The sequence below is a fragment of the Chelonoidis abingdonii genome, chromosome 10, assembly GCF_003597395.2.
Source record: "Chelonoidis abingdonii isolate Lonesome George chromosome 10, CheloAbing_2.0, whole genome shotgun sequence".
Classification (NCBI taxonomy): domain Eukaryota; kingdom Metazoa; phylum Chordata; order Testudines; family Testudinidae; genus Chelonoidis; species Chelonoidis abingdonii.
In genome coordinates this window covers 8,327,389-8,342,178 of record NC_133778.1, presented here as the reverse complement: position 1 = coordinate 8,342,178, position 14,790 = coordinate 8,327,389, and the positions used below count along the sequence as shown (strand labels likewise).

Genomic DNA, 14,790 nt, shown 5'->3' with positions numbered 1-14,790 from the left:
TAAAAGCTGATTTTAAAAAGTTATCCCTTTAATACTGTTCCCCTTTCTGATGTTCTAACTTCCCATTAGACTTCTGTTGTCCATGGTGATGAATGTGCAGTGGATGCACTAGGTAACAGATGAGAGGATGCTGAGTAGGACAAGGAATTGAAGAAAAATGAGATGGAAAGGGAACCCCCTTCAGTGGTAAGTGGGCCGTTAAAGAAGATTTGATGATCATAAAAAGGGTATTTGATTATGAAAAGATCAGAGAAGGTTCAGTGTTCACTGAGTGGGAAAACACATCTAGGGCTGAAGATGAAACAAGAAAATGAATGCAGGAAGCTAGAATACTAGACAGAACGCAATCCTCAATAACTTCAATTTTCACAATGAAGGTGAGAGTAGCTAGAATGATGGAAAGATAAATACTGAAATCAATGGGAAGATTAGAGGTATGAAATTACTGGATGCTTCCTACAGTCAACTGGAATGATTTAATTTTGAGAGAGGCTGGGTTCAAATTTTATATCCTGATAATTCTCAAGACTGATAAACACTTATTTTCTCAACTAAGGTACAGAACCACTTAATCAAAAAAGAGAATTAGATGCAATATCAAGATAGAATTGGAAACTTATGTAGCAAAAGGATATTACTTCACGTATGATTGAGCGCATAGGTAATACACCACTACCTCGATATATTTGGATATAACGTGGTAAAGCAGAGCTCCGGGGGGCGGGGGGGGGGGTGTCAGGGCTGTGCGTACTCCAGTGGATCAAAGCAAGTTCAATATAACACGGTTTCACCTATAACGCTGTAAGATTTTTTGGCTCCCAAGGACAGCATTATATTGAGGTAGAGGTGTATATCTCCACAAATCAGTAAGTTTCACTCTCACTTGCATGTTCAGCCACTACTATCTTGCTTCTACTCATTCCCACCAAAGTTAAACCAACTACGATAATGGATTAAATACGATAATAATCAATGTCAAAGGGACCAATATAATCCAAGACTGAGTTATTTAACCAAGTGTTCCATCGCTTTTGCACAACAGAATAAAGGAAAATGGTTTCATATGTTTCATTACACTACACCAGCACCAACCTTCCTGCTATTCTAGTCAGACAGTTCACTTGACTCCAGATCTATGCAGTCTTACTACAGTAAGTTAGTACAATTGCTAAACATTGTAATAGACCAAATAAGATTTGCACTGTAAAACAAATTCTCATGTCACTAATCTAGAATACCTGAACTGTACAGTAAAACCACTGATTTAGTACCGTAAATATAGACTACAGAGCATGTTTTGTTAAAATCCTGAAATACAGAAGTGCAATCCAACAGCACCCTCTAATGTTACAGACTAGGTACACAAGTGTATTTCAGTTGTAATGCTCCAATGAGTGAAAAAATCGCTAAAATTGTATTTTTTCCACTAAATGTCTCGAACTTATTTCTATAGTAATATGTTAAAAAAAAACCTAATCTGAAAAGACTGCTTCTAGCTAAATAGTCTCTTAAAGGGAAGGTAAAATATTATATATAATTAAAAAGGACAATTAACACAATCACATTGCATATAATTAACACCACTCACAGAAATTAATTATTTTAAAGCATTAAAATTAAGCACACACAAGTCAGGAAAGCTAAAGTTAAGATTGCATACAAGTCTTTGCATATTACCACACAACCTTTAATTACATGAAAGACCTCTGCCAATTCTTGACCCCCAATATACTGCCAGATGGAAAAAATAGAGATGTAGGGCTTGGAACCAAGAAAACAACATTTTGAAAGTGTGCTGCTGTAGCCCAGTATGACAAACCATTTCAGCCAGGAAACCAGAATATTCTGGATCTTTGGGTGAGTATTGTTGGCATTTTACTGTATTACTTTGGGAAAAAAAATATAAACTAGCTACAACCAAACATTGCTGTATAAATAAGCGTAGTTTAAGTATTTCAGTTGAATTAATATCTAAGGCCCTACTTGAATCGCAGGACGATTGTCAAATAATTGCAGCTGAGTTGCAGGCAAGACATGGAAAACCGCGGAAAAATAAGAATGACCCTTATTATTTGCAGTAATTTGGAAAAGCTGACAGTGGGGACTCCCACTGTTAGCTGCCCAGAGCTCATAGACAGGACTCTCGCAGTCAAAATTGCAGTCGAAGCCTAATATTGCGAGATTTGTAATTTCCACAATATTGCAAATTGAGTAGAACCTTATTAATATCTATTTAAGTGGTTTTGAAGGTTCGAGGCTTACTATTAAAAGAACAGCAAAAAGGACAGAATGGGGGGGGGGTGTAATTGAAAGAGTATTTTGTCTATTTTCCCATACCAGAAGAACTGCTAATGGGATTTTTCTCAAACACTAATGAAAATATTCACCTTCAGCCACAGACCTTGCTTAGAAAATTTCAGCCTGAAAGGTGAATGTTTTTTAACCAACAAAAAAGGATTCAAACAAGTCACTAGAATGCAAACTGACTTAAAACGTTCCTACAGTGGGTACAATTTGTACCCACTACAGTAGGCTAACAGGTCTTATTTCTATGATGAAAAGGTTGCGGGATGGGGCCTCTAGTTCATAAACAAAACAAAAACCATTGACTATGTCACAAGTTTACCACTAAATCTTCCCAAATCATTTGCTCTGACCATACTTACACTAATTGCTACAATATCTGTACCAAACTAGGGCCCGAATCCTTCAAACCTCTCTTACAGGAGAAGCCTTGCTCTCACAAGTAATTTCATTATAGTCAGTGTGCGAATAAGAGTTATTTAGGAGATAAACACTGATGGGGACGTGTCTCTGCGCTGCCAGGCCGAGTGTGTGGCTGTCGCGAGCCACTGCCATGGACTCAGCCAGTCTGATGGAGGAGCTGCAGCTCCGCGTGCGGGAGCTGGAGGAGGCGCTGGCCAGGGAGCAGGGCGGCGGGCAGGGCCAGCGGGCTCGCATCAAGTTGATGAGCCCGGAGGTGACTGACTCCAACCCCTACAGCCGCCTGATGGCATTAAAACGAATGGGAATTGTGAAACATTATGAGAAGATCTGTACCTTTACGGTAGCAGTAGTAGGTGTTGGTGGAGTTGGCAGTGTGACTGCTGAAATGTTGACAAGATGTGGCATTGGTAAGCTGCTACTGTTTGATTATGATAAGGTGGAGTTGGTGAACGTGAACAGGCTCTTCTTCCAACCTCATCAAGCTGGACTAAGTAAAGTGCAGGCAGTGGAGCATACTTTGAGGAATATTAATCCTGATGTTCAGTTTGAAGTACATAACTACAATATCACAACAGTGGATAACTTCCAACATTTCATGGACAGAATAAGTTATGGTGGGTTAGAAGAAGGGAAACCTGTTGATCTTGTACTGAGCTGCGTGGACAACTTTGAAGCTCGTATGGCAATTAACACTGCCTGTAATGAGCTTGGACAAACATGGATGGAATCTGGAGTGAGTGAAAATGCAGTCTCAGGACATATATAACTTATCACACGTGGTGAATCTGCCTGTTTTGCGTGTGCTACCCCACTTGTAGTTGCTGCCAATATTGATGAAAAAACTTTAAAGCGAAAGGGAGTTTGTGCCACCAGCCTTCCTACCACTATGCGATTAGTTGCAGGGATTCTTGTACAAAGTGTTCTGAAGTTTTTATTAAATTTTGGTACTGTGAGTTACCATCTTGGTTACAGTGCGATGCAGGATTTCTTTCCAACTATGGCCATGAAACCAAACCCACAGTGCAATGACAAAAATTGCAGGAAACAGCAGGAAGAATACAAGGAAAAAAAGGCTGCACAACCAAAACAAGTAGTAGTTGAACAGGAAGAAGAAATAGTTCATGAAGACAATGGCTGAGGTATTGAGCTGGTATCGGAGGTTTCAGAAGAGGAACTGAAGTCTGCTTCTGGTCCACTTCCTGATCTTCCAAAGGGAATTTACAGTAGCATATACTACACCAACCAAGGAAGAGAATGTTGTAGCTGGGGAAACAACAGTGGCAGAGTCTGAGGAAAGCCTAGAAGAACTCATGGCCAAGATGAAGAACATGTAGCCAAATGGAATATTGAATTTAACATTTGGGATCTTGCACTAGAGCTGACTCAAGAAATATCACAAGAAATAAGGTCCTGTAAAAAATTCCTCTCTTAAAACTTGAACTTTTGGTAAAACAGAACTATAAAAACTTGGAGATGGCATCTCATAACTGTATTCTGCTGTCTATCTATACACTGCTTTAAAATATAAAGTTGTACTACTGTAAGTTTTCATTTCTCATCATGCTAGGGTCCAAATCTCTAGGGGAAAATTAAAGATAATAGAGAAACTGACACAAAAAAGGTAAGCATTGCACATGATATGGAATGATATTCCACATGTTGGCAATATGGGGGAAATTAAAGGTGGAGTAACCTTATCTGGATAGAGTGGTTCAGGGGATTGATAATGGGAGTCTTTAACATGTACATAACAGCTTCAAATGTAAACCAGATTTGTGGTAGTTGTAAGCATCCAGCTGGCTACTGTTCAATGGGCTATGTTGTCTAAGTTTGTAGTGCGGCTGTACCTGTTTTGTGGGTAAATGGAAGGGTTCAATCTTTTCATAGGCCATAAATTTCACTGGAAAAATTTAAAAGCACTGCAGGATCAGGACTAAGTGAACTAGTATATTTTAAAAATGCAGTTTCACTTGATAGAGATATCAGGTATTTCAGGATCATGTTTCTTATTTTCAGTCCTGATTCAGGATTTTATTGTACTGAAACATTTGTTTTTGGATTTATAAATTAAAAAATTGTACCTTTTAAATCTTCAATGAATTTATAAACAAGTGTTTTAAATGTTTGATTTTTTTAATACTTTTTTTAAAACAGAATTCATTCTGTGTACACACAAATTTTCTTCCATAAAAAACTTGAATGTATATCAATTAGAAACCACACAACCTCTCAGTAATAATTTTGGCTCACTGACTGCTTACCTCTTCAACTCTCAGCAGCACATGCTGGTCCTGAAACCTACAAAACAAAAAAACAACTACGCTTAGATCTTCCAAGAATAAACACATTCCATTTAGTAAACGGCAACTTTTTGTCCATAAAGGGACAAAGCTGCTTTGGTGGTGGTTTGGCCCATAATCACTAAGTACAGTCTGATGTGGCAACATACAATTATTGGCTGCACAAAGGGAGGGAGACTGGCCACAAGCTGCCAGCTAAGGAGTCCGCACAGCAGACATAGCTACCAGAGCCAACTACTGCACAGCCCTCGGGCACAGGGAGGGGACTAGGAACAGCACCAGTAGTGGCACAATTCGCTCTGGAAATCCCCAGCTGGTGGAGAACCTCTTGGGAACTCCTATCAGCTGGCACAGTTTAGAGCAGCCCCTGAGGTTACTGTAACCTACAGCCAGGGCTGGGCAGAGAATGAGGGAGCTATAACTGGCCATCTAACAGAGACACTCATGCTCTCCTGCATCTAACATAAGGATGCAGAAGAGAATCTGGCCCACCAGGGCACACAACTGCAAGCTATATCTAACTTTAACCTCCAAAATAACCGAGAAAAATGAAGCCCGCAGGACTGTCACCTATACAGAATAAAAATCTAGTTGGATCTTAATACTTGCATCTGTGCCTAAAAATATTTTTTCTGTTTATGTTGACAAATTTCAAAATGGCTTTGGGGATCGCCAGGCTGGAGTTGGTCCTGCTTTGAGCAACCCTAATCTTCTGTGATTCTATAAACCATAGAAACTATTTTCACAGTAATGTTTGTGGTTAAACAGCTGTGCAATCAAGAATTCATAAATTATGTATTGCTGCAGAAGTACAATTTGAACATTTGAACATCAACTCTATGGTATATGGATAAATGTTTTTCCACTAAGCAAGTTTAATTTCTTTTCTTATTCATAAACTAGAATAATATTTCTAATGTTAGTTTTGTCCATATCAGGGAGATGCTGCATTACATAAGATCACTTAAAATAAATTAAAGTCAAGAGCCATTTTTTAAAATATTGCATTAACTCAGGGCTTGTCTATATGAGGACACTCAAGAAAATTAATCTGAATTAATGAAAGGTGTGAATTTAAAATGGATTAGTTAAACTACTTAAAAATCCTGTGTGAATACTCTTATTCAGAATTCAAGTGGCCTTAAGTTGGTTTAGCTTTAATTCAGTCAATTAAACTAAACCAAATTAAGGGCATTTAAATTCCAAATAAGAGCATCCACACTGGGGTTTAATGTGGTTTAACTAATCCACTTTAAAAATTAATCTGGGTTAATTTTCCTGAGTGTTCCCAAGTTGACAAACCCACAGTCTGGTTAATTCACATCAGATTTTTTAAAAGAAAAACCACTTCATGATGTTCAGAATCATTGGAAGATACAAGCACAGTGGAAGTGACAGTATATCTAAGGATATTTCCCAGATGATGATGCAAGGAAGTAAGTGACATGGAGACAAGGCCAAATCTAACGTTCAATGAAGTCAGTGAGATTTCCATTTACTTCCGTGAACACTGGATTAGATTTATCAGCATGCTGTAAGCACCATATCCTGTGCCCCTTCATCAATCCCCTCCCGACTCCAAACAGTCCCATAGACACGAAGCTCAGTTGATTTTGCACACATATATTTGATTCTTTTGTCTTTAGTTCACAGAAAATACTTTATCTTGAATTCAAATATCTCAATGGAACCTTACTTTTAAACAAACATTTTTTCTTCTGACAGTTCCGATTGTTATATAAAATTATAGTTTCCAATATTGGGTTGCCACAAATTTCTGGTGTCCTTTCTTAAGAAAATGTTACTTTTTTAATATTTAGATATTTATTCCATATTTTTAACTGTTGTCATTTAATGTAGCTTCCCTTGATTTCAGTGGAGCTAACCTGATATACAGTTGCTAAGAATCTAGTCTAAATTTAAAACAATTTGACATTTATAAAGTATATAAGCTACTTCCCGCCATATATGCTTACATAGATATACAGGACCAGAATCAGGCAATAGGGATTTCATGCCTGGAACTGTTTTATAATATCCTTTATGTTTTTAATTTTATATACATTTTAAAAACTTTAAAAAATATTAAAAGTATTTAATTCAAATTTTTCAAAATTATTTGTGCCACACTCTGGCAACTCAATCCCTTGCCAAAAAAGTTTGATCAGCAAAAAATTCTCTGTTGTCCCACAAAAAAGTTGGTCAGCTACTCCCAAATACAAACACGGATGCTCATCTGACATATTAATATTTTCTTTATAATCTGTTTTTGCCTCAAAATCATTCAAAGGACATAAAAGGTATTAAGAGGTTCTTTAAATACATTACAAGCAAGAGAAAGATGAATTAAAGTATAGATCCTCTACTTAGCAGGAAAGGAGAGCTAATAACTGATGACATTAAGAAAGCTGAGGGGTTTAAATACCTATTTTGCTTCAGTCTTCACTGAAAATGTTAATGGTGACCAGACACTTAACACAATTAACAAGGAAAAGAACACAAGCCAAAATAGGGAAAGAACAGATTAAAGAATATTAGATAAGTGAGATGTATTCAAGTCTGAAGCAATCCCAGAACCATTAGTAATTATCTTTGAGAACTCCTGGAGGTCCTAGAACACTGGAGAAGGGCTAACATAGCACTTATCTTTAAAAGGTGGAACAAAGAGAACCCAGGGAATAATAGAACAGCGTTACATTATCTGATTAAAATATGACCATGCAGATCATTGCTACCACTGTTATATAATTGCAACAAATCTTGTACAAAGTATGTCAAGTAAGGTGTCTATGGAAAGGTTATGAGTTGCTGAATATGATTATCCTATTTGTATGCATGTATCATTTTTGTATCTCAAGTTATAAATATTAACTTTGTCCCTCTCTAGCAAATGTTTGCTCATGTGGTAACACCAACAAGGTATTTAGCCAGAACACTGTGAAGGAACTAGTTGAGTTGAATGGCCCATCAAAGAACACTTGACTCAGAATGGACCATGGAAGACACCTACCTAGGCTTAATGGATTTTCCTGTGAATGTTCTAACTAAAGTATGGGTGATGGCTTCTACTATGACTAAGCAAAGCATGCATGGACTTGTGACTTGCCCCTGTGACACCAAACACCTGTAACTTTCCACAGTGAGAACAATGGGATTCCCTTCAATTGGCAGAAACTATAAACGGCCCTTGAAGTATCTCTGTTTTGCCTCTCTCTTGCTCAAATCTCTGGACTATGATGAACTTGTACTAATGGGAGCATTCTAACCAAGGGACTAAGGACCTTCCAATGATTTGGAATCAGCCAGAGACTTAACAAGACTGTAGTTTATTCCATCACTGCTATAAGTCTGATCCAAGAACTTTGCAATTATTGTATGTATTTGATTCCTTTAACCAATTTAAATTCTCACCTTTCTCTTTCTTTCTATAAATAAACCTTTAGATTTTAAGATACTAAAGGATTGGCAACAGTGTGATTATTGGGTAAGCTCTGAGTTGTATAGCGACCTGGGTATATGGCTGGCCCTTTGGGATCAGAAGAAACTTTTGTTTGATTAAACTGGTTTTCAATAACCACTCATCATTAAATCTAGTGTCTGTGTGTTGAATCCAGGACTGGAATACCTAAGGAGGCTGCATTTCTGACTTCTTGTTAGCCAGTGTGGTGAGACAAACGTTCATTTTTGTTGCTGGTTTGGCACATCTCATGGAAGAATAACCACCAGTTTTGGAGTGTGTCTGCCCTTTTTCCCAGCAGCTTGTTCTGAATTTGGTATTCTCAGTTGTGATCCACGGAGGCACAGTGACAACCAGTCAGCCTAACTTCTATATCTGGAAAGTTATTGGAACAACTTAATCAATTTGTAAGCACCTGGAGGATAATAGGGTTATAAGGAATTGCCAGCATGGATTCCCAAGAACAAATCATTTCCTTCTTTTACAGGCTTACTGGCCTAGTAGATGGGAGAATCAGTTGATGTGATATATTAATTTTAATAAGGCTTTTGACACAGTTCCACATTATATTCTCATAAGCAAACTAGGGAAATGTGGTCTAGATAAAATTAGTATAAGATGGGTGCACAACTGGTTGAAAGATGATACTCTAACAGTAGCTATCAGTGGTTCACTGTAAAACTGAGAAGATGTATCTACTGAGGACCCAGAGGAGTCAGTCGAGGGTCCAGTATTCTTCACTAATGACTTGGACAATGGAATGGAGAGTATGCTCATAAAGTTTGCAAATGGCATCAAACTAGGAGGAGTTGCAAGCACTTAGGAGGACAGGACAAATAAGAGATTTGGTCTAAAATCAACATGAAATTCAATAAAGACAAGCGCAAATTATTACACTTACGAAGGAAAAATCAAATGCACAGCTACAAACTGGGGGGTAGCTACCTTCTCGGTTGTACTGCTGAAATGGACTGGAGGTTATAATGGATCTCAAATTGAACACACCTCTACCCGTTATAACACCACCTGATATAACACGAATTTGGACATAACGTGGTAAAGCAGCGCTCGGGGAGGGCGAGGCTGTGTGCTCCCGTGGATCAAATTAAGTTCAATATAACGCAGTTTCACCTACAACATGGTAAGATTTTTTGGCTCCCAAGGACAGCGTTATATCAAGGTAGAGGTGTGTAAGTCAACAATGTAATGCAGAAGCAAAAAAGGCTAATATTCTGGGGTGTTGTATGTAAGACACAGGAAGTAATTGTCTGCTCACTATTGGTGAGCCCCCCCCGGAATTCTGTGTCCAATGCTGGGCACCACTTCTTAGGAAAGATGTGGACAAACTGGAGAGAGCCCAGAGAAGAGCAACAAAAATGATAAAAAGTTTAGAAAATCTGACCTGTAAGGAAGCCAAAAAATCTGGGGATGTTTAGTCTTGAGAAAAGAAGACTGAGGGGGAACTGGATAGCAGTCTTCAAATATGTGAGGAGCTGTTATAAAGAGGACAGTGATCAATCATCCACTACGTCCACTGAAGATAGGACAAAAAATAAGAGGCTTAATCTCCAGCAAGGAAGATTTAAGTCAGATAATAGGAAAAGCTTTCTAACTCTATCAGTAGTTAAGCTCTGTAAGATGCTTCCAAGGAAGGCTGCGGAATCCCCATCTCTGGAATTTTTAAAAACAGATTGGATGTTTTACAAATAATGAAGACTGAATTTTGTTATTTATATGGTATTTCCATATTGTGAGTATATTTACTTTTTTTCATTATATGTTTATATTTTAAATAAAAACAAAAATAAAGTTTCAAAGACAGAGATGGTCGAGGTTTACTCGGTCCTGCCACAATGCAGGGGGCTTGACTTGATTACTTCGAGGTCCCTTCCAGCCCTACATTTCTATGATACTATGTTAACCCAACTTCACTGAATTAACATGATTGGGAAGAAAAAAAAAACCCTTGGCTTGTCAAGATGGGACTAGTGGAATGCTGCAGTGAGGTACTGGGGAATGGTGCGTGCACTGAGCTCTAGAATTGCACGGATTTACCTGCAATTAGCAAAAGCCATATCCCTAGCTGCTCCTTCCTCACCACCACCCCACACCCCTGGGCAAATTTCAAAGGCTTGCTCCAAACAATGGCGGTGTTAGAGCTATTGAAAAGAAAAGTCACAAGAAACTTTCATGATGAAAAGTGTTAGGCAGATGCTGGGAGGTGGAGGGGCCAGGGGGCTTTTGTTGACTTACTTTGGCATCTGGCCCTTTTCTTATTTTCCATTGAAGTTGCAAAGTTAAAGGGTGCCAAGTCACCTGCGCCTCAGACCATGGTGTCCATTGGGTTCTGACAATGTGCCCTAGCAATTTGGATGCATCTTTGCCACTATCTAAAGACTACTTTGGTTGACCCTGCTGCTGGGAGAGTGAGGGAAACCTCACCTGTCGAACTGATGTAATCTCCCATTCTACGAACAAGATCTGATTCCTCCCTGTCCAAGAGACGAGTAAAATCTTCATTCTGATGTAAGCTTCATTCTCATGTAACTAACAGCGCATACTTATTTCCTTCTATCTTTCATTTCTGTTTTGTTGCTGGGAAACTGATTTAATAAAATTACAAGTTTGTAAGTGAGCTGAAAATTTTTGGATTGTAATCTATTTAACTGTGTCATCACAACCTTTTTGACACTGCAATCAAACTTCATATTACCATTGAAACTTAAAGATGTAGAAAACAAAATTGATTTTGTAAGTTAACTATATGCTACACGGAGAAGTTAATAAAGTATAGAAGGTTTACATCTCAAATGGTTATGATAGATACCCTAAAATATAGCTTGGCCTGGAAGGTTTAGATTTTTATCCATAGATTATTTACTAACATTTTTCCCCCATATATACACACAAATCTATGAAAAAATATTTCCATCAATTGTAACTGAAATTTACATATAAGCAAGATAAGAAAAATGACGTTTGATAATTTTTGAGTTTGATTAAAGGATATTTACCTTGTATATTCTGACATCTGATGTTGATAATTTGTGTTCTGACAATTATAAAACTTTAACTTTCTGAATGTCAACATCTACTACTACAACTGTAAATGTTATGATAAAAATAGAATACTTAAAAATAAACATCAATATTATAAAAATTGAATTCTGCCAAACCTAAATATAGCACTAGCCATGGAGTGCAAAGTCAGAAAAATTAATCCTACAACCATGACAGGGTTCAGGTTAGTCATATAAAGACTGACCATATTACTCAACACTGCAGACTTTAGGGTATGCCTACATGCTGAAATGTAAAGGTATAACTATACTCATATAATTATATGCTACAGTTACACCAGCATAACTACCCATGTGAACACACTTCTTACAGAGTACGAGTACCTTTTTTCCAGATGAATTTATAGTGCTTTTCAAGTGACAAATGAAATGAGAAAAAGGCACTCCACTCTGGAATAAGAGTGTCCACACAGGTAGTCACAGAAGCATAATTATATCAGACAAGTTTACTGCCATAAACAAAGAATGGGGCTCCACTGTATTTGGTACATACAAAGGGACAGACAGCACTTGCCCCAAACAGCTTACAGTCTAAATAAACATGACAAACAGAGGGTGGGCAAAGGGGTAAAACACAGACAGAGTAAATAATATGATGGCTAACGTCATGTTAGTTCCACAATTTATTTTTGGAGGTGAGGGGGTTAGTTAGGAAGGGATACATTAAATGAAAAGAAAGAGAAGAGACAATAGAGCCCTGCACAAAACAACCTTCCCCTCCTGGGTTCAGGCCAGATCTGCTTTCCTTCTCCTGCCTATTGGGTCAGTGCGGTAGCAGTTGTGTGCTCCACTTCTGCTGGCCACTGCCACCTCACTGTGCTGTGGAGTGAGTATGCTGAGGAGTCACAGCCCCTCTGACTCTGCAGCACACACAGCACAGCATGAGGTAGCAGTAGGCAGAGGCAGGACATGACAGACACCAGTCTGCCAACCCCATGGGCAAAAGGATGTCTTCTCAGTCAGCTGTCCAGTATCTGTACACTTCATTTTGCAAGCAACATTTAAGTGAAAAAGAATATGAAATGCTGTGGTGCATATTATAACCCCATATACAAGCATGCTATAAAAACAGACTACCGACATTTACACACACTTCAACAGGTGCTAAATGAAAGGTAACCACTTGAGGGCACTGAAGACTAAGCAGAATGTCTACTAGCTTCATAAATAATTTCAATATAAATATGGTTTATAGTTTGAATTTAAAAAAAACCCATGTAATTTTGAACTAAAATTGTATCCACCATGTATGGATATTTTAGTTTAGTGTGGAATCAAGTTTGAAATGCACATAATTTCTAAGTTTAAATATTAACTTACAACAATCTCAAATCACTACTTCTCAAAAGGTTTGAGACTTAATTTATTAAAGTTGCCAACTTTTTTTCAAATGGTGTACCATACACTATTTCAAATTAAATTAGCTCTTCTGCTTCATTAACTATAACATACACTTATATAGGCCTTTCATTCAGAATAAAAATACTGCACAAACACATACGCACACGCATAGAGCAGATCACCTCACCTCAAATTACAGCCAACTGACGTCAAATTCTGTAATGTGTGCTCCCTGTCTGGATTCCAAATGTGGGTATACATGCACACCATGTGCCAGAGCCGGAACTGTACATAGTAGTGTCCACTGACCTGCACACATGTCAATTGCGTCCAAGGCTTTAAGAGGCTGTGTGGATCGACAATGCTCTAGTTCCCTCATACCAGGAAGCAGAGGAGCCGAAAGCAAAGGGGATGGAGGGTGGGATTAGAATCCAGACAGGGATCACACATCTCAAAGAACCTCCAGATACAGTAAGTAACCTTCTCTTCTTCTTCAAATGACAGTCCCTATGTGGACTCCAAATGTGGGAAAGTAGCGAGCAGTGCTCAGTGTGGAGGCAGGCATGAGGACTCACCAGAAGACACAGTCTGAAGGACCGACAGCAGCATTCAATGCCACAACAGGGCGGAAAAGGTGTGAGGTGGCTGCCCTACAAATGTCATTCCAGGGAACATCCACAAGGAAGCTGATATCAGAGCATGTCATAACTATAAAGGGAAGGGAACAGCCCTCCTGTGTACAATACTATAAAATCCCTCGTGGCCAGAGACACCAAAATCCTTTTATGTGTAAAGGGTTAAGAAGCTCAGGAAACCTGGCTGACACCTGACCCAAAGGACCAATAAGGGGACAAGATATTTTCAAATCTTGGTGGGGGGAAGTCTTTGTTTGTGCTCTTTGTTCTGGCGGCTGTTCGCTCTTGGGACTAAGAGGGACCAGACATCAATCTAGGGTCTCCAAATTTTTCTGAACCAGTCTCTCATATTTCAAACTTGTAAGTAACAGCCAGGCAAGGCCATGTTAGTCTTTTTTTGTTTTCTCAACTTGTAAATGTTCCTTTTTGCTGAGAGGATTTTACCTCTGTTTGCTGGTAACTTTGAACCTAAGGCTAGAGGGGTTCCTCTGGGCTATATAATCTGATTACCCGTAAAGTATTTTCCATCCTGATTTTACAGAGATGATTTTTACCTTTCTTTCTTTAATTAAAAGCTTTCTTTTTAAGAACCTGATTGATTTTTCCTTGTTTTAAGATCCAAGGGGATTGGTTCTGGACTCACCAGTAATTGGTGAGGGAAAGGAGGGGGATGGTTAATTTTTCCTTGTTTTAAGATCCAAGAGGTTTGGATCTGTGTTCACCAGGAAATTGGTGAAGTCTCTCAAGACTACCCAGGGAAGAAAAGTAGTGCTTGGGGGCAGTGGCAGCGATACCAGATTTAAGCTGATAATTAAGCTTAGAAGTGTCCATGCAGGTCCCCACATCTGTACCCTAAAGTTCAGAGTGGGGAAGGAACCTTGATACAGCATATGCCCGGGCAGAGAGTATTGTGACTTTGCGGGGGGCGGGGAGGAGAGAAGGAAGACATGGGAGCATATAGCAGTTTTGTGATGCAGCAAGAAATCCACTTGGAGAGTCACCGGGAAGAAAGAGTGCAACTCCGGCAGCACTCTGCAATGGCAAAGAAGAGTCAAGGAGACACTTGGAAGGTGCGGGTGTGTTGGAGATAAAAGGCCAATGCCAATGCCCGGCGAACATCTAAAATGCACACTCACAGGGGGAGGCATTCGGTTTACAGGAAAAGACTGAGAGATGCACGCACTGGTTGAGGTGAAATGGGGGGGCCCACCTTGGGAAGGAACTTGGGATGGAGACGGAGGAAGATGGTG

General features: G+C 38.9%; 1 pseudogene; it reads left to right on the top strand.

The window, feature by feature from the left end:
• Positions 1–2,857: 2,857 nt before the first annotated feature.
• On the top strand, positions 2,858–4,394 carry LOC116838717 (ubiquitin-like modifier-activating enzyme 5 pseudogene; annotated as a pseudogene).
• The last annotated feature ends 10,396 nt before the right edge of the window (positions 4,395–14,790 follow it).